The following is a 20,612-nucleotide window of genomic DNA, read 5'->3' as shown; positions in this document are numbered from 1 at the left end:
TATCAGAATTACCTTTAGCGGCCACTTTCTTTGCCCAACGCTTATACCTATTGCAATTTCTCTTTATATGACCTAATTTGTTACAAAAGTAACAACCAGGATTGTTGGTTTGATTTACACCAAGAGCAAGTGCCTTAGAGGAAGGATTAGGCTTTGCAGCCTCTTTATTGGTAGTATGAGATTGAAAGGGTGGCGTTTCTAAGCACTAATGGTGAGATGCACACAGTGAGTCTCCTTCTCTTTCTTGAATCTTTCTTCTTCTTGAACACAAACAGAAATCAGTTCATTCACACTCCATTAGTCCTTCAAAGCATTGTAAGTAATCTTAAGTTGATCATATTTGGAAGGAAGGGAGTTAAGGACCAAATGGACTAAGTACGGATTAGCTATAGGAATTTTAAGATTGTTCAACTTGGCTACAACATGCACCATACTTAAAATCTACTCCCATATACCTCCAACTCCATCATATTTCATGGTTGTGAGCTTACTCATCAGATTTCCAAACATTGCACTCACAGATTCCATAAATTCTTCAGCACTATCAGAAGTTGGTATTCCTCCAAAAATAGCTTCATTGATGATCTTTTCCATGATCAGCAAGCACAACGTATTCAAGTTCTCCCATTTCTCGAATTTGAGCTTTTGTTCATTAGTGCTGGTGTTAGTTAGTGCGGGCTAGTTTCTCTTCTTTTAGAGCTAAATTGATGTCCAACAGACATAGGACAATCTCTAAATCTCTTTTCCACTTCTTAAAGTTGTTACCAAACAAGGGTATAATGAATTGATGGTAGATGGGTTCACTATTGAAAGAGAAACATGGAATATGCAACTATATTAATCTTTAACCCCAAAAACTTTATACATAATTGATAAACATCTGCGGACATATTATCAACTTGCCTTTAATACTTTCACTAGGCTACTATATGAACTTAACATGAAAAACTTTTATCAAAACCCTTCACATTTGTAGACTGAAAAGAGCCGATATTCACATAAGTTAGTGTAATACCTTGTTCCATTATACATTACGTCCAGTTAAAAGTTCATATCTGTAGACCGAAAACCCTAACTGGCAATGTCTATAATACAAATTTTCATTATAATCTGGGATTGAAAAGATGGTTGGCTACTCTATTGAATGGCTATATGCTAGACAATAAAATAGAATATCACTTCAATCTTGACATCTTTATGGGTCTGTAATATTTGCAGCGGAATTTAACATATTCATGCTTTGTTTAAGAGGGGAAGAATATGCAAAGTTGTTTTGGAAAACCCTAATCGAGTTTGTGATTCAATTACATAGCATATGCACGGAACTATAATAATAATACTACTCGAAATAATATATATAGCTGTAATACTACATGTTGCAGATTAATATATTGACCAATATATATATAAAATACTTTCATGCCTTTAATCATCAATTCAATACCACAACAATCTTGATATGCTTCAGGGCTTGTAAGCAGCATATCGTATAAACAAAGTATAAAACAGAACATGTATTATATGCGGAAGACATGACTTTGAACAACAATCATACTTCACGATTTACTTTATAAATATAATATAATCTTGGTTTTAGACTTCTAGATGCATATAACCTACGCTCTGGTACCACATGTAAGTTAAATATAATATGCACACTAAAAGTACTAACCTTCAGAAGCCATTGAATCCAAGCACAAGGATGAATCACGAACATAGCAACAAGCAAAGATCTTCTGCTCTCTCCACACGCTTTATGCACTCCTATATGGGGTAGGGTTTTGTGCTAGAATATTGTGTATAAGAGTGGGGACCTAAGCCTTATATTTATGTGTGAGGATATCATGTTTCTTGCCCATAAAGAAATCCCTAATACATATCTTTAGCACCTACAAAATCCATGACCTAACAAGAAAGATATTCCCACTCATTATAGGTTTACTTCACCACCAAGTAATCCGGGATAATCAAATATTTCTTCCTATCTTGTATTCTTAATCAATTAGGACTCCTAACTAGATGTAAGCCCAATGAAAGTCTTACATTTGGTGTACATTTACGTTTGTATTTTGGTATCACAATTTGAAGTTTGTATCTGATTTGGAAGTTTGCTAATTTCTCTCCGAGGTAGAGATTTTGTGATTTACAACTCAAAATTATGATGATGTGAAATTAGGTTTGTGTTACATATTTCGTTTTGGTGTCCTATTTGGGTTTACTTTTGACTTCTTAGTTGGATTCCTTGCTTGGTGTTCGTAGGAGAGCATCGAGATCCAAGCTTTCGCACGAGAGGTAAAACGTCCCTCTATTTAATTATAGTCATCCACCATCTACAATAGAATATTGTCCATTAATCTCACAATTTGATTCGATTCTATTCAAGCACAAAGCATGAACGTTAAACATTAATGGCAACTAGGGATGGGCAAACAAATATAGGAAATGTGGGTCGGGGCTGGTAATCAAGGTTCAGGGCAAGTATAGGCCAGTTCCTAATTTTTAAAAAGAGAAACGGGGCAAGGTGGGGTTTTGAAATTTTAAGGACGGGCTGGGTCCAAATGTATAGAAAAACAGGTACCCGGACCGGCCCGTTTGTAATTGTAATGGACGGACGAGAATGATGAGTATAATATCATCCAATCTTAACTGTCAGTTTCTCCTAGTTCTCAATTAAACCCAACTCTCCAATCCTGAGTGGATCAAGACTCCCCACTCTCGGTCACACTATTCCTTTCTTTCAATCTGTAACTTTCGATTCCCTTTCTAACTCTTTGTCTTCTCTCTAAACCATCGAGGAAGTTCCATCACCATCTTTCTTAATCAAACCTAGATTTAACCTCAAACCAATATATTTTCTTCTGGGTGATCTGAGGAGCATGGTGGTGCTCATGCATGGATGATGGGAGAATGGGAACAAGCTAAACTCAAAGTCAGTGACCTCTTCAATCTTTTTTGTTGCAGTTCAGTGACCTCTTGACTGCCTACAAGCTATGGTAAGGGTTTCTACATTTTATGAAGTATTAGAAGGGTCTCTCTCTATTTTCTTTCTCTCTGGATGCCTCTGTCTTCGATTTGCACAGCTTCGCTGATTTTCGCTCATTCCCGAACCGGAGATTGCCGGAAAGGAGCTCGATCAAGAGGTTTTAGACGCGGTGGGAATGAGCGAAGGATCTAGGCTGGCGAATTCTGAAAGCGGGCCTGGGTCGGGTCAAGTTTGGCCGAGATGAGGTCCTGGAGCGATTTGAGGATGGATTTGAGGAAGGTGACAAGGAGGTGCGAAACGTCGTTGCTTTCAAAGTTGGAGTTTGAATTGGAGGAAATAACACAGTCGACGGTTAGGATGAGAGAGTTTGTGTGGAGGATGAGCGAGTTAAATCGCTTGGAAATGGCGGGACAGCGAATGAGAGTCTTGATGTTAGAGGCCGAGTCAAAGATTTGGAGGATGAGCGAGTCCGGGAGGTGATCAAAACCAAAAAAAAAAGTAAGAGGACCCGTGGACTCATCTTGAACCAAACGGGCCAGTTTAGGTCCGGTTCTAGTGATCAGATTTGCAATACCTGGCCCGACCCGGCCCGTTTCTTTTTTTAGTGGGTCCGGTCCAGTCCCTCCAAATTTGGGCACGGCTCGGCCCGTGCCCACCCCTAATGGCAACATCCAAATACTGAAGATCTTCAACGGTGGTAAGAATTATACATAGCTTGGTGGAACTTCCTAATTCGGGACTTTGAAGGTACATAATTTTAGCCTTGGTGCTGAGTTGTCAAAGTGTAGGATTATAAAAATAATTAAAGTCATAATACACACGTAATTTCAATTAATTAGATAATATCTGAAATGTATCAAACACATGGATTAATAAACAAAGAAGTAAATAGAAAAAAAGTAAGGAATAATCTAACTTGTGATATCAATAAATGCGTGTTATCACTGTCTTAAAGTTGTAGATGCCTTCATATATGCAGGTTAGATCGGCTATTTACAACTCCTTGAATCTCATAGAATGTCTGATCCATAAGCACGATTATGGCAGACAAGGTGCCAAGTAGTGATCAATTGCCCATTGATGATGAAAATAAGTAGGAGGATAATAAGGGATATAAGTAAGTATTGCAGTAGGATGAGAAGGAAAATATTTGAACGTATCTATTATGTTTGAGTAGTTCCCTATTTATAAAACTCTATATAACCTTTGGTAAAGGGCATGACTTATCCCATTAGACATGACTCTTCATATTTATTATTTAATTCATAATAAAAAAAGATTTGAATCTTTAATAAAATAGAGTTAAAACCTCCAAAAGATTCAAAATGCTATAGAAATTGCAAAAACATAAACACATAGTTATGAAAGAAAAAATTTTGTTGCAACTTTTACACCATGCAATAGGTATGTCTTTCGGACTTGAACCTACACTTATTGTTAACAATTTTCATATGAAGAAATCATAGTGAGCTAGGTCTTGAACTAGACCCCTTTTGACCAAAATACTAAATGCAACACACATGGTACCGATAAAAAACTTGGCACGAGTTAGCACTATTTATGCTCATGCGCTTTATCTTGATTCTTACGAGAGTTTTTAGAGAACAACCCAATCCTCACAGTTGCAACTCATAACTACTCTTACTTAGGTGAATTATCCATGAGTACATGTGACCTGTAATTTGCAAGAGACTGCCCACCTCTAAACTCATTCAAGGTTAATACCCTTCCTAATGCCACATAAAAGAGCATGAATTTCATATGGATGAGCGGAAGAATGTCTCATGGATATCTTCATTATAATACGAGTGCTATATTGAATCGGGCAGTATAGATTGTTTCTACTACATTAAACTTCCTTCTAGGGGATCTCCAATCATAGAAGTTGGGTTTCCTCCCTAGGTGGTCCTTACATGCTAAAGCACATCCCCTTCAATAATTGTATTTAACCTCTGCGAGGCGGGCAGATAAATGAATGACAAAAAGTCATTTTATTATGTTTAGCCTTCACAAGGCATATATAATTTTGGGAAATACCAAAAAATAGGACATTTTCTTAATCTTGGGACATGAATATGATTTTTTGAATATGCACAGGGCATGCAGATGCCATGCACAGTCGTTAGACAGAAAGATGATTTTTCCTACACCTTGAAATGACCTAATTGCCCTCCCATATAAATGGGTTACCTAATAAATTGCAACCCTTATTTTTTATTTGTAGAGAGAGAAACATATAGGGGAGAGAGAGAGAGAGAGAGAGAGGAAACCTCTCTCGCCTCCCCACTATCTTGTACTCCGCTGGCGACCTGGAACATGAACAACGACACAAGTAAAACTCATCTTCCATTTTTCCTTGGTTTTTGCTTCTCAGGATCTTTATGACTTTTTTTTCTTCATCTTTTTTTTTTTTTTAGTTTTTTTTTTTATGGTTGGCTTAAATTCTGCAAATTGTTGTATTTTTGTAATGAAATTTGATGCTTTCATTTGTAGAAATGGGCTTGAGTTTATTGTGATTTCTTGTTTGGTTGCACTTTTGAAGAAATGATTTTGTTAGAGGAAAGTTGATTTTAGTTGATATGTTGAATTGAAATCTGGGTCATTAGAATTTGAGAATATTTTTGGTACCTTTGATGGAGTTGTGTGAATTGAAACTAGTTTATACTATTTGTACTATTTGTTATGATTTCTATTTTTCAAAATTACATCTTGGTATTGGTGGATAGTTGGGATGATTCTTTGCAACATATCTATAGCTTCTTTAATCTTGAGATTCACATTGGATTATAAAAATGTTCAAAGCTCTTGATCTGAGAATGATTTTGAAGGATATACAATATAGTTTTTAAATTTTTTTTTTAACTTTTTCCTCTAGTATTGTTAAATTGGTCAGCTTTGAGTATCTTTTTTAGAAACTTTTGCTTACAGTATTTTATTTATTTTGTGGTTCTTTCCCTTTCTTGGCATAAAGTTTTATTTATTTTGTGGTTCTTTCCCTTTCTTGGCATAAAGTTCCGATCACCGAGCGAATGGAAACTAATTTTTTTATTTTGGCATGTTGATGTCCTCATAACATGAGAAATGCTCAATGCACCAATATTTTGTGTACCTATGGATCATAAATGTGAGATATGGTGTTTAAGAAGCACAAAGTTATTATCTTTTGCTAAGCAATAATCGCATTAGAGCTAGTGGAGCGAAAACTGTTATGCCTGCTTAGTTCAATTGCTTTTGTTTAGGCTGCAATTTGTTCTTTCTGTCAATGTGATTTCCCTTATAATTTCCCTTTCCTTTATTTCATTGGGGGGCCATTGTACTCCGCTACTCTATTGTATGCTTTCAGTTAGTAGTCCGTTTTAACTGATAATTGAAGGAAAAATTATTTTTATATTGTAAATGGTAATTTTTTTTTTATGGATAAGGAACTGAGGAGATTTATATTCATGAATTTGGTTTTTGGGAAGTGGTTTCTCTCTTGATTTATTACTTACCATGCTTCACTTGATGCTTAGGTAAGACAACTTTCTATTAGTGATGCTTATGCGGCCTCAGGTCATTTCAGAGGGATGGTTATGCTCTTTTCAGAGGGATGGTTATGCTCTTAGATTCAATGGATTATCATATGTTATCAGCGTTAAGGATGCTTTCAACTTCTTGAGAAAAAATGAGCAAGAAAGGTTTGGTTCTAGTGGCCACTGTTGCTAGTTTCAATGCTCTTATTAACGGCCTTGGTAAGACTTCTGAGCTTGAGGAGTAACGTTTATTATTGTACAAGATGGATCTATTATTTAGGTTATATTGACAATTTCTGATAATTTTATGGAAACATTGTTGACAATTTGAATGTTTTAGCCTTTGTTGAAGTTTCTTGTGAAAGGCATACTGAAGAAACTTGGAATAGTCTGTATCTAAATGAATGTTTTCGTTTATTTTCTTATCGTCTGTAAATTCATTACTAGATTCTTTTATGGGGTGTTCTTGTCCATTTCGATTTCTTGTGCCTTTTTTGTAGCTCCTGTGACTGATTTACCAATGAGGAATGTTGCCAGGATGATATTTCAAAAAAAAATTTATGTACATTTAAGATGTGGATATTGTGAGCATCCAGTGAGCATTGTGTCCATGCTATGTGCATGGCTTCATCCTGTTATGCGCATTAAAGGAGGTCAAATTTGGGTTTGCGCTCAATTATTGTAGTTTAATTTTGACGTAACGTGATTAACGACACAGAATCACGCCCTATGCGATTTGAACCTACAACATCTGGTTTTGGAGACTTAAGCATGCTTTATTCATGCTTTGTGTTGTGTATCCTCATTTAAGAAAGCAAACATTGTTAATGTTACCAAAAACTTCTCCCTTTTCCATTTACTAATAAAAAGTACATGACAACTAAATTTGAAGAAAAGTAAAGGAAAATAAACAAATCTAGTCCCTATTAAAACTATTTAACATATCACAAAAAATGTTCAGTTTCTAATGCCATCTACATGAATTGCAGTTACTAAATTTGCCATGGCACCAGTAATCCCAATGGGGTCAAACTGTGAAAGGACCTTGTGCACTTCCATAGTCCCTACATGCTTTGACGGCAACACTGTTCTCATGAACTTTTATTATTCTACCTCTAACTTCCATGTCCACTCGAATTGACCAAAAAAACTGTTGAGCTCTTTCTCTACACTCTATTACGCTCACTAATTTTTTACGGTTGAGAGAATGCAAAAGTCTGAGACCTTTCTTTTTTTCATCCCCCTGGCACACCAAAATTGCACTGTAGACGTACGTGGATGCTTGAAGACCCTTGGAGATCGTCGTCTTCAAAGACTCAATTCCAAGTTCAAAATTATTGTATCTGAAGTACCATGGCATCCCTTGGGTGTACAGGGCCTTAGGATTGTTGCACCCCCTGCATCGTTCTAAGAACTTGCACACTTCTTCATGTCTTCTTCGTGAAGTTAGCAGGTCAACCTTTTCAAATCTCTGAATGTTGATGTGTTCGAAGATGCGGTCATGTTAGGTGAGTTGGTTGAACTTCTTGCACACCATTTTTGCTAAATATAGGGAACGAAATGAGCGGGAAGCAACCTTGATGAGTATTTCCATAAGAAGCTCGTCCGGAAGAGCTTGTATGAAAGTTGGGGTCGTTGTGCCTTTCTTCATCGCTTTGCCTTTCTTCATAGTTCTACCTTTCTTCATTGTTCTGTAACTTGATGAGGTGGTTTGTGCTTGGAGAACTATGAATAAATACACCACCTCTCATGCAACCCAAAAGCCATTCATGCACAATTTTGTAAATAATTTTCACAATTTCCTAATTATGCCTAGTTTTTAAGCTTATTGTTTGTGTATGCACAATAACCAACTGGATGAGGTGGTTGAGACTTTACAACCCAACCATGCATGCACTATAACCAACCGTCATCATTCTTAATTCAAATAACCCTCGAGAACCCAACCACACACCAAACCTACAGGACCTGAAGATGTTGTGTGCATTTCATGTGTAGTACATGTGCATTACTTGTGCATCATTACCTATGCATAGAATGTGCATGTCCGTCATTCATGCACAACATCCAAAGAAAATAATAAAAAGATAGGCAAGCATTAATGACTGGGAAAAATGGCAGCAAGGTAGATATAGTAACGATGACATGGTAATGGTGACACCTTGGGCTAGTTTTTTTGTAATTATGCTTAGTTTTTAAAGCATCTTGTTTGTGTATCTTTACGGAGTACAAAGTCCATAGAATTACAAATTCAGTGTACATGAGAGACATAAAGGAAAACAAAAGGCTGCGTTGGAATTTAAACGTTGCGATTACAACAAAATATATTTATTTCCTGATGCCATCTACATGCATTATAGGTAGTGAATTTTTCATGGTCAGATGCATCCCAACACATTCAGAGTGTGCCCTATGGACTTCCACAGTCGTTGCATGGTTTGATGACAGCATTGTCATGGTGAAGTTTTAAGATTTGGGTCCTTACTTCCTTATGCACCCAAAAACTAGATAAACATAGGCAAAACCTCTCTCGGCATTCCATTACACTCAATCGTCCCGAGTTGTGACAGTTGAGAGAATAGAGAAGATTGAGCCCTTCGTGCTTGGAATCCCACCCATGGCACACCAAGATCACATTGTACACGTACGAGGAACTTTGGCTATTTCCTTGAACTTTTTCGAGACCATCTTTGCCGAAAAGAGGTCCTTTAACGAGCAGGAAGCAACGATGATGAGAATTTTGGGGAAAATGTCATCAAAAATAGATTGCATGGAGAAAGAGGTGGTCCGCCCTTTCATTATCATTTTCAACTTCTGGTTTTTTTTTAATTTTTTTGGAGGATGTAAATTGAACTTGTGGTTTTGTAAGGCCATCTCCAACCCTTGGAGTAAAACTTAAATTTTAGGTTCTAAACCTCCCTTTACTTGCTCCAACCCTGAGGGCAAATATAAGTTTTAAACCAAAACTCATTTCTGGGGCAAGTTTAGCCCAGGATTTCCTCCTGGGTTAGTGTGCTGACCAACCATATATATGTATTTCTTTTTGGTTTTATATTTATAAATTGGGTAAATTACACAAAACTACCACAACTATGGGTTGAATCACAATCTCATACCTCATGTTTTAAAAGTTACAATGTCATATCTCAACTTATGAATTTGTTGCAATGTCAGAACTCCCATCAGTTTTTTCTGTCAATTTTTCTGTTAAATGTTGACGTGGCTTGAGGTGGGCTTCACTGCCTAGCCTAACTAGATTAAATAATTAATTAAATATTAAAATTAAAAACAAAATCATTTATATACAGATATACTTTTGTAAAACAATGTGGGACCCACATCATCTTCCCCTTCCGGCCGTCCCCTCCCTTCACCACCCAAACCAACATGAACATGACTTGCAAACTTACACCCAAATTAACAGTTATAATCTTCCCCAACCCACCACCAAAAAAATTCTAGAAAACAAAACAAACTAACATTTTACAACCCAACTCCACTTGACCACCACGTGAAAACCATTAAAATCTAGAAAATCTTTAAATAACAAATCAAATAATATAATTTAAATTTACAACTCAATCGGATTAGAGTTCATCTTAGATTCAAAATTACTTCTCTTCTTGACGTTGTCGAAGTATATCGAGAGCTCGAAGAAGAGCAGGATTTCGAGATTTGGTAGGTTCAGCTGGTGATGATGGTTTTCTCGTCGACAGTGTCTATGGAGGTGGTGACTAAAACTTGGTTTTTTTCTCTCATCCAATTCGAATTCCAGTTTCTTTTGACTTCAAATTTGTTCGAACGCTTTTCTGGTGAAAGGATGAGGGACAAAAGGAAGGGGAATGGAGGGTGAGGATGTATGTTCGAATGCCTTCCCAGCTAGGGGTGAACAAACATAAGAGCAAGGAGGGGAGGTCGCCCCTCCTCTCGCTGGAAATTGCCACTGAAAGTGAAGATTTTGATCTTCTGAAACAGCCAAAATTTGGGTTTGGTTATGGGTTTGTAGCGCATTGCACTAATGCGCTGAACTACAACATTTTTTTTTCATTTTTTTTTTCAAAATACCCAGGCCAGACTATGTCGTTTTGGTTATACAAAGCAGCATCGTTGAAATGAGGTAGAACCTTTGTTCTACCATTGGAGAGCACAATAGTTAATAGCAACAGCAAGGCTGCAAGCCACCGTTGTCTAGCCATTCGATCTTTGCTTGTTCTTAGAGCCTTCCACTTAAAACATTTTGCTTTCTATGCAATAAACCTGCAAAAACTCTAATGGGTTTTGAGGTTTTTCAATTTCCTTGATGGGTTTTTGAGGGTTTTCAATTTTTCTTTTGATTTGTTCTTGTTAGCATGATTTATTCCTTGATGGGCTCCTTCTGAATTTGTCTGTGAGATTAAATCTTTAAATTTCATCATTTTGTGTGTTGAATCTCTAAGTTTTAGAAGGGTTTTAGACTTTAGAATTGTACCCAGATATTGTGCTTTGCTACGATTGTTATGGACCATCCAATTTTCAATGGATTTCCTGATTATATGAATAGTTTTAAGTATTCATAATTACATGAAGAGGGAATGAGGGTGAGGATGGATGTTCGAACGCCTTCCCAGAATCTTAGCGTCAAAATCACAGGAATTCCATGGTTCGATCTGCCATGAATGGCGGCCAAACAACATGAAATCTTGGGTGGGTTCTGTTCGTGTTACCGAGAGTAGTGGAACGGTGGTGGTGGTGATGGTGCTCGTCGTCGAAGTTCGCCGTAAAGTCACTTGGGAAGTTCACCATGGGTCGGGGTAAACAGAAAGGGAAGGAGGGAAGGCTTGGGGAGACGAGAAGGATGAAGGTGATGGGTTGGTAAGGTGGGTCCACAATTTTTTATAAAAATATTACAATGATTTTATTTTAATTTTTAATTTAGTTGGGCTAGGAAGTGGGCTTTGCCTCAAGCCACGTTAGCATTTAACAGAAAAACTGACGAAGGTCTGACATTGCAACAAATTTGTAAGTTGGGGTATGACATTGTAACTTTTAAAACATGAGGTATGAGATTGTGATCAACCCATAGTTAAGGTAGTTTTGTGTAATTTACCCTTATAAATTCATTGAATCCAAATGCTAAGATCTATTATGTTCAAATCCAACAATAAAAAAAGATCTAACAGTCCAAATTTAAATCCAACGACTAAAATAATTAAAAAAATTCTTCCATGTGTATCATATTCTTTCATAGTGTCGGCTTAGTGATTTTTCAATATTTATCAGAACCTAAATATTTTTAGGTTAAAATGTTCACAAAATTAATTTGGGATATTCTACATACTTTTGTTTAATTCAAAAAAAAATATTTTAAGAAAAAATTATCCTAAATTCATTATTTAATAATCTCGGGATAAAAATTTAACTCAGAAGGGTTGGAGCAGAAAAACTGTTTCTGGGTTAAAAAATTTAGGTTTTAACCCAAGGGTTGAAGATGGTTTAATGAAACACACCCATAAGACAACTTAAATAGATGGAGAATAGGGGTCCTTTAAACGATGCAACTTCCCATCAAAAAAATGTCTGTGCCACTTCCCATGACAAAATGTTAACTACTTAATTACGAAATAATCCAAAAATAAAACCACCCAATACCATTATAGAAGTAAATTAGTAATAATTGTCCTCCCTATGCACATTATATGCACATGCTATGCACATATTAAGCACGATGAATGATCTCATATGCTTATGCACACTGTATGTTGCATCTTGAATACTGAAAAACATATTATTTGGAATTGGAAAAATTAACATTTTCCTAAACCTTTTAGGGTCAAGTTAAGTACCCAAACAAAACATTAATGAAAACTCACTGCTTTTGTAATATATTATTATTAAACATTGGGACATTTATGAGTTGACATGTGGAAAAAGCACATCTTACACATATTGAATGCAATGCACACCTCAAGTAGGTTAGGACAAGACATGAAGGTCATGTACACCACATCTACAGTGCATCTATCTTGTCTCGTCAATGTGCTAACTAGTTTGCCAACCAATTCATTTAGAAACAAAGCATGGAACGCAAAATTTGCTATCTAATTTGCACTTTTTAGTTTGGAATTTCACTAATATGAGGATGGTGCATTTTCCAAAATATGAAACCCTAGAATAATAGGTAAGTCTTATCCCTTTTGGTGCCTAGTCTTGAACAAAATTCCAAGGCTAACATGTTAATGCCAATTGGGTTTACACTAATGTGTGTAAACAAAATTTGATTTTTGATGTGGTAGAATATTGGGTATGTTCCAATTTGTGTTTTAGTTCAATTGCAGAAATTTCACAAAATTTTCGCGATGTGTGTATACTACGTGCATATGTTGTGTATGTTGCTTGCATAAGGTGTGCATACTACGTGCATATGTTGTGCATGGCATATTATGTGGATATGGTATGCATTTAATGTGCATGTTATGTGCATATAACAAGGATACGTAGTACGTACACTTATTATCATAAAATACTTAATAAATACATTGCACAACAATCAAAAGTCATATAATCCCGTTATGGTTGACGTAGTTCCTTTGCCTTCGCTAACCGTCGAGAATCCTTAAAGTCCTTGTTGCATCCTTCTCCATTTCGGTCTTTCCCTCCTAGGAACGCTCGTATGACTCAATATGGCCCTAATGCATATGGAACAATTCAAAAAGGAATGTGATCCTTTCTCCAGACATGTCAGCCTTCGTTTTCTGCTTACTTGCATGGTAGAGCGCTTCATTGGCTTTACCATTGAGATTCACAAGCTCTTTTTCAGCCTTCATTAGCTTGTGGTTTCAAAACTCGGCGACGCCATTTTATGGTCGAGTTTCCCATGGACTTGATCTATAGTTTTCAGCGGCGTCTCCAAGTCCACAGAGCTAAACGTTGACGTAGGATTTGCCTTCGGCGTCCTCGGAAGTGGAGGAGGTTCCATGTTGTACCACCTGAGTTCAATCGCGTTAAAGCCCTTAGTTTCATGTGGGAACTTGGACATGTTTGTGTTGTGAATTGTTTTGGCTGTCTGAGAAGTGTAATTTTTTAGGGATTAATGGTTATTACAACCATGTGTGGTAAAGTGTATTTATACACAAGTCTACCATGATGAGGATGAAATCAGTTGGGTAAAAGAGGGATTGTGTTGAAGGTGCTTATGTGGTAAGGATGTGATGCATGTGACCTTCAAAAGTTGTAAGAATCCCTACCATTACTTTTTTGTCCCCCAACTTGAACGATGCTTCCAAATGTTGTTGCTTCATTTCCAACACAAAAGTTAGTGTGTTATCAAATCTCACACCCCCTACACCATGTTGTGCTTGGTCTAGACATATCTAACTATTTTGTAATATATTGCGAATTCTAGGTGTCCGGCAAGTTGGTCATAATACATTGATAGTTTCAACAAGACATAAGTTTGAAACTTGGAGGTTTTTACATATTTTTTTCATCTTTCTAAACCCATTCTTATGGTTTTAACTCATCGTTTGAAGGATGTTTTGAAACCCAAAATCCAACACCTTGTATATACTGATAACAATATAGAAGCACATGGCAAATCATATGGAGATGACAAATGTGCATGTCATGTGTATATCGTGTACAATTTCTTTCAAATTGAACTAAGACTTGTAATTCACAAACATTTTCAAATAAACACCGATTCCAGATCGAATTCACAAAAATTTGCAAGTTCATAACAAAATTAACAAATATTACGCATTCTGTAACAAACGCACAAAGCCAAATCCACCAACACAACTCCATGAATCTTCAATACCTAAAACAAAAATTAAAACGCAAAACTCTAAGATTGGAACCCCAAAATTGAAACCCATAATCTAAAATAGCAAAACCCACAAACAAATAAAGATTTCCAGAACACATTTCGAGCCCTCACTTCCCTATCCCTATTTTCTTCGACTTCCCATCTCTGCAAATCCCAAAAACCTAATTGAAGAAACAAATAATTAGTTCCAAAAATGGAGACAATGACCATGTTAGAGAGAGAAATATATGAGAGAGACGAAATCAAATGGCTATGGAAATATAGCTGCCGAAGCTTCCCTGGCAAAAAAACTGGTACTTTTCGGCCAAAACGTAAAATTTGGTACAAAATCATATCTTTAAGGATGGTACATTGATGCAAATGAGAAACCCTCACTTTGAAACCTCACCCTTGAATGCCCTCTCTTCGAAATCGGAGCTCAGAGATTTGAGCTCAACCTATAAACCAGAGCTCACAGAGCTCTCTCGGCATGCCTCTCTTCCAAATAAAAAAAAAATTATAAAATGAGTTGAGGATTTTTAGTATTTATATGTAGGTATTTTAGTAATTTTGGTTTTGTGCATGGTGTGCATGGCCAGTTTTTCTTATTTCTGTCCCAAGATTAAGAAAATGTCCTATTTTTGAGTATTTCCTTGTAATTTTTTATCATATGTTTGCTCGTCATTGCTCTTAAACCTACATGTTATAACTAACTGCAAGCTAAAAAACATATTACCCATAATTCCTCATATAAGGGTAACGTTGTGGATTCTATGATATTCACTCTTTGTAATACATGTTGTATTTAAGGTGCATAATCGTTCATAGCCTCACACTACCATAAACATGGGTAAGAGTAGACCTGTAAACGGGTCGGGTTTATTGGGTTTGGGTCGGATTCAACCCAACCCGTTAAGTTAACGGGTTACCCGAACCCAACCCGTTAAGCTAACGGGTCACCCGTTTCACCCGTTAACAATTATTATTATTTTTTTTTTGCATAAAGTTTATTTTTTGTTATTAAGACTTTACTAAAATTACTAAAATATCCTCAACTAACGGGTGCTGACGGGTGTTAACGGGTCCTAACGGGTTGACCCAAAGTGACCCGTTATTTAACGGGTTGTTAACGGGTTCACCTGTTAGCGACCCGACCCGTTAAGCATCCACCCAAATACAAAAATTAACATATTGGGTCGGGTCGGGTTAACGGATTGGGTCCAAAATGCCAGGCCTAGGTAAGAGCAATCAAACATACTCCACATTATTTTGCTTATCAGAAAATTTAATCTCAAGAAAAATCTCAAGTCAATTTTAGTATATATAAAATATCAAAAGTAAGAGTAATTATACACACCTTGAAGAAAGTTTAACATTATTTGTTTGGTTTGGTGACCAATGACATCAATCCTCACGCTAATTTCTCAATAACTTTCTAACAAATTACTTATAATTCAAAAGATTAGGAAAATAAATCATATTGTGAAACAACCAAGAGACATCCATGATAATATATAATTCACAATATGCTTCAACATTAAGTGTAGATACTAATACACAATAATCAGTTTATAATTGTTATTAACCTACGGTGCTATAGTATTAGCCGGTCTTTGAACATTTAGTTTGCATCGACATATATAAGAGTAGTGGAACTTAGCCCCCACATGCTATAAATTAAACAACCCTTAAAGCTTTGTGTATTAACTATACAGTAAGATTACATTCCTTCAAGAGTAACTTACACGCCTCACCAAAGAGAAATTATTAATCAATTCTTGTAGATTCATTCTCATGATTAGAGCACAACAAAGCAAGACTTAATCAACATATAATGCAAAATTGTTAATGAAAAGCGTACCCCCACAATTCCTCATGTTGTGGTTGCTTTCAATGCTATCAATAACTCATTCATCATACTTAAGAAGTATGGGACTCTATGAAGCTAAGCTCTCTTTATCTATCTTCAGTTCAAGGACAACTTCATTTTCCTTTGTCACATAAGTTAAAATTTAATGGATTAACATATAGACGTCTATGACTAGTTAGTCATCGTTTTTGCTAGTAACTTATTCTAGTAGAAAGGTCTTGGGCAGTTCTTGACCCACAATCCAATATCAAATTACACACACACACATATATATACACACACACACACACTAAAAGAGAAAACGAGTTACTGTTCCTTCTACAACGTTCTTCCGTTTTTGCCCTATAGTTGCTCTTCAAATCTAACCTTTTTTTAATAACATAGTGAAAAATACGATTTTAGCCCTGCTGGTGTCTAGTAGAAATATCTCGATTTCTTCCTCATAAACCATGAGAAAACTCAGCTGCCCACGCGTCCAACATTGATGGACATTCCGCTTCGACTTCATCATCTCGAATTTTCCTTCAAATTCCATTTTTCTCTGTCACAAATCTCTGCTTTTGTCGCTCTCCGATTCACCTTTTTGTCGCTCTCTTTCGCTTTCAAATCTCAGCTTCTCTACGCGATTCAACTGCTCTCTTCACCACAACACTGACAAGAAATTGTTTAAATCAGAGAGCTCCCCTATTGCCGTCGCAACAGGTCCTTCAAATTCTCCACCTTTTCTTCAGTGTAAACCCTAATTTCCAAACAATTATTCCTTGATTTCAAAATTTTAATTTTGTACAGGTCGAGTACGACGCATATTTCTACAAGGTCTTCAAGGTGTACAGGCAACTATGGAAATTTCAGCAAGAAAATCGCCAGAAACTCCACCCATGTTCTCTCACTCATCTCTTTACTCTGTTTTTCTCACTTTTGAGGTACCTACAACTACTTCTGAAGTCAAAGCTGATGATTTATTTATTTATTTCAATTTTTCCTCAAATTTTCAGTTTTTCTTTCACGGATTTTGATTTTTTGAAATGGGTTTTTATTGATTCTCTTGATTGTAGTAGGTTATGAAGGGTATTCTTAGCTCTTGGAGTTTTTCTTTCAAAATGTAAGAATGTTTTTTCAGTTTTTAGTATGTTTATATATTTTCAGTTTTTAATTTTCTTTGCATATATTTTATTTTCCGTTGGCATTTTATTGTTCAAATCAGAAAAAAGTTTTAATTTGTTTACCTAATTTTCAGTTCATACCAAAAAAAGTTATTGATTTGTTTTGTTCTGTGGAATTTTTTTAGCAGTGATTTGAAGTGTTGGATGGTTTGTTGGGTTTCTTATTGGAAAGACATTGATTATCTTTTTCTTTATTCTGGAATATGTTTATCTGTTAATGTAAATTTGGGTCATGTTGGACTTTTTCAATTTGATTCTCCAATATATAAGTCTTTGTTTGAGGTGGGAATAGCCACAATTGGTAAGCTATTTGTTCTTATCTTTTCCCTATATGTTTCCCCCTTAATAATTTACATCACTGCTTTAGTCTTTTGAAATGGATAATTTGGTTTGGTTTATCTTTTTCTATTCTGATTCAGATGGTAGATTTTCTATAATAACTAAGATTTTCCAATGAAGATTGAATTAATTCAATTTTGATAAATGATTGAGAGTTTTGATATGAATGTATTATTGTGTTTGATAAATGATTGAAGAGTTGAAGATGGTTTTTTGCTTATGTTGTGCTTTGGTGTGTACTAAATTGGATGTTGATTTGATTATTTCCGAGCTCTTCATGAGTTTCGATACCCAACAGTGTCTTTTTTGCAGAATTCTTCCATTTAATTTTTGGGTTATTAATTTTATGTTTTTTTATTGAATTGGTTTTGATTCAACGGGTTAGTGAGCTAAAACTGTAAGAGGGTGTCTTTTGGTTTTTGTGTTGTTCTTAATTTTTTGTTTCCTGGTTGAATTTGTTTTATTCATGGGGTTAGCCTGGATGGATCTTTTGGGTTATGTATGTTTAATCATATGTTATATTGTTTCTGGTGCTACAGAGGGCCCAAATTCTTTAATTCAAGAACTTGGTTCGGTTAAGAATATAAATTTAGCTATCAAAGAGGAAAGATATAAAGATGCAGGTATTTTATCAGGACTTTATCACTGCTTTCCTAACATATATAATTACTAAGTCGTGCTACATTTTCTCTTCTATTTTTTTCATCAATTTGCTATGCCAGAGCCCTCCTACTATGTTTCTCCACCATTGCCCCAATTTTGTCGAAAACAACAGCAGCAACCTACGGCTCTCTTAGCTCAGGAGTGAGGTATATGAACAAACTGATTTGCCTAATTTTTTTTAATCTTAATAAGTTTCACAGGATTTTCATGAACCCTGGATTTACTTTAAAAAATGGTTAATTTTTCAATTTTTAGGCGACCGATGGTCAATGAGCTCCCATCGTTTCCTGGTTGCCTTCGTTGTGGTTGGAAAAGCTATAGACTGCAATGTAAGTCCAAACTTGATCGAAAGGTTTTAGAAATTTTGAATTTTTAAATGATTAGTTGTCAAAATTATTATTATTATTTTTTATGTTTGGATTAAAAACTCTCACATGAGTTGTCTAGGACCGGGTACGACTTTTTTCACTTTCTATTTGTTTCCTAGAAATATTTAAGGCTAGAAAGTGTGTAGAACTATAAAAATGAAAAAAAAATCTCAATCTTTAAAGTGTCCTATATACAGAAAAATTGAATATTAATCCCAGTTTCTGCATTCCTCTATAATTCGAGGTCTTCGACTCTCTCGAAGGCCGATAAACACCAACGATACCTACTACACTTTAGGTATAATTAAACAACCATAAAAAAAAAAGGTCGTACCCAGTGCACAAGGCTCCCGCTTTACGCAGGGTCTGGGAGAGGTGAATGTCGGCTAGCCTTACCCCCATTTATGGAGATAATTAAACAACCATAATTCCCAAATTTTGATTATTTGTGCATTTTTTTTGTTTTTAGTAAGGTCGTGATTCTGGATGCTGACATGATTATATGTGGCCCGATTGTTCCTTGGAAACTTAGTGCTGAGAAAGCAAGCCTATTGCAGCGTATATGGGTATATTACTTTTACTATTTTTTTCTTTCATCAGACAAGCATTGTTTTGCTATATTTTGATTTTCCAATTTGTATAGGATTTTCTTCTGAGAGATTTAAATTGATTTTGGTTCTTTGAAAGCACCTGCCAGATGGTTTCTAAAGAAGCACCTGCCAAAAGCTTCAAGAAGCATTTCTATGTTTTTTCAAGGAAGTATGTGGACTTTAATAGAAACTTCAAACATGTTTCAAATAAAAACATTTCTAGCAAAAGGGGTTTCAAGAGCAGAAGTGCTTTGTATAGAAAGGGTTTCAAATGACTAATGTGCCCTTTGTTTCATTACAATTGAAGATTTGGTTTTTGGATTTCAGGTCAAGCTCTCTAAGTACATTGGGGATAAGCATGTGATTCTCTTTTTTTACGCATTGGACTTCACATTCGTTTGTCATGTATGTAAACATGTTTTTAGTCAGCATCTCTACATATAAATTTTAATCTTTACTTGATGTTGAATGAGTCTATCTTAACCTGATTGATTTGTTCAAAATTTGTGAACCCACCTTGCAGAGATCACCTCTCTCAACGACCGCCACACTGAGTTTGCGGAGCTCAACACAAAAATCTTGGGTGTTTCAGTTGAAAGTGTGGCTTGTTGCCTTGCTCCTCAATATATTCTATAACACAAAAATGTGTTGGAATTTTGCGTCAATAGTTTTTTGTTTTGAAATCCCAAATTGAATGAAGTATGTGTTACATATTGATGTAGTAGTTGCAAAGAAATGGTATGTTGATGTAGATAATTAGGAGTTCAATCTATTTGTACTTTAACACAAATAGAGATAATTGTATAGGGTTTTCTCATGTTTAAATTTTTTTGTTTATACATTTGATTCAAGTGTTATTTCATACTTTGATCACTTTTCATTTATTCATGTTTATGTTTGTATTAGGACAATTTAATCTTCTATGAGACATTTTTTATATTGTTCATACAATTTGTTATCAACGTGCGGGCAACAATTTCTAGTAATGTACATATATGCATATACATGTATATATCATGCAAGATGTCTATATCAGGCAACAATTTCACAAATGTTGTTACAATATATCCATACCAATGAAAGAGATGTAGAACTTCCTAAACGGCACTACCTGGATATGTCATAACTTTTTCTATTGGAATTCATTGATCCATATATAATTAGAATCTATATGTGCTTCTAAAAGAAAATGCACACCATTTGGAAACCATGGACACCCTGCGTTTCTCAAAACACATGAAAAGCCCATCATTGGTTTTCCAGTATTTATTTGAAATTTAGAGCAGGAAAAATCCAAGCATGCAATGATGCAAAACAATAAGAAATTATCACATTATGTAA

The 20,612-nt window shown here is 35.6% G+C and overlaps 2 long non-coding RNA genes across 7 annotated transcripts; both read left to right on the top strand.

The window, feature by feature from the left end:
- The first annotated feature begins 5,212 nt into the window (after positions 1–5,212).
- LOC139192702 (uncharacterized) lies at positions 5,213–6,846 on the top strand. The gene is made up of 2 exons (XR_011576993.1): positions 5,213–5,315; positions 6,496–6,846. It is a non-coding gene; the product is annotated as an uncharacterized lncRNA (long non-coding RNA).
- Positions 6,847–16,591: 9,745 nt separating this feature from the next.
- LOC114822074 (uncharacterized) lies at positions 16,592–20,155 on the top strand. 6 transcript variants are annotated; one of them, XR_011577229.1, is made up of 10 exons: positions 16,592–16,850; positions 16,938–17,071; positions 17,204–17,250; positions 18,190–18,273; positions 18,373–18,459; positions 18,569–18,642; positions 19,151–19,247; positions 19,369–19,440; positions 19,599–19,676; positions 19,795–20,155. It is a non-coding gene; the product is annotated as an uncharacterized lncRNA (long non-coding RNA). The 6 variants fall into 6 exon arrangements; XR_011577226.1 differs by lacking the exon at positions 19,369–19,440; XR_011577228.1 differs by lacking the exon at positions 17,204–17,250 and having other exon boundaries at positions 16,598–16,850; positions 19,379–19,440.
- The last annotated feature ends 457 nt before the right edge of the window (positions 20,156–20,612 follow it).

The sequence above is a fragment of the Malus domestica genome, chromosome 16 (assembly GCF_042453785.1).
Source record: "Malus domestica chromosome 16, GDT2T_hap1".
Taxonomy (NCBI): Eukaryota; Viridiplantae; Streptophyta; class Magnoliopsida; order Rosales; family Rosaceae; genus Malus; species Malus domestica.
Note: the sequence above shows the minus strand (reverse complement) of the source record. Positions and strands in the feature narration are given on the sequence as shown.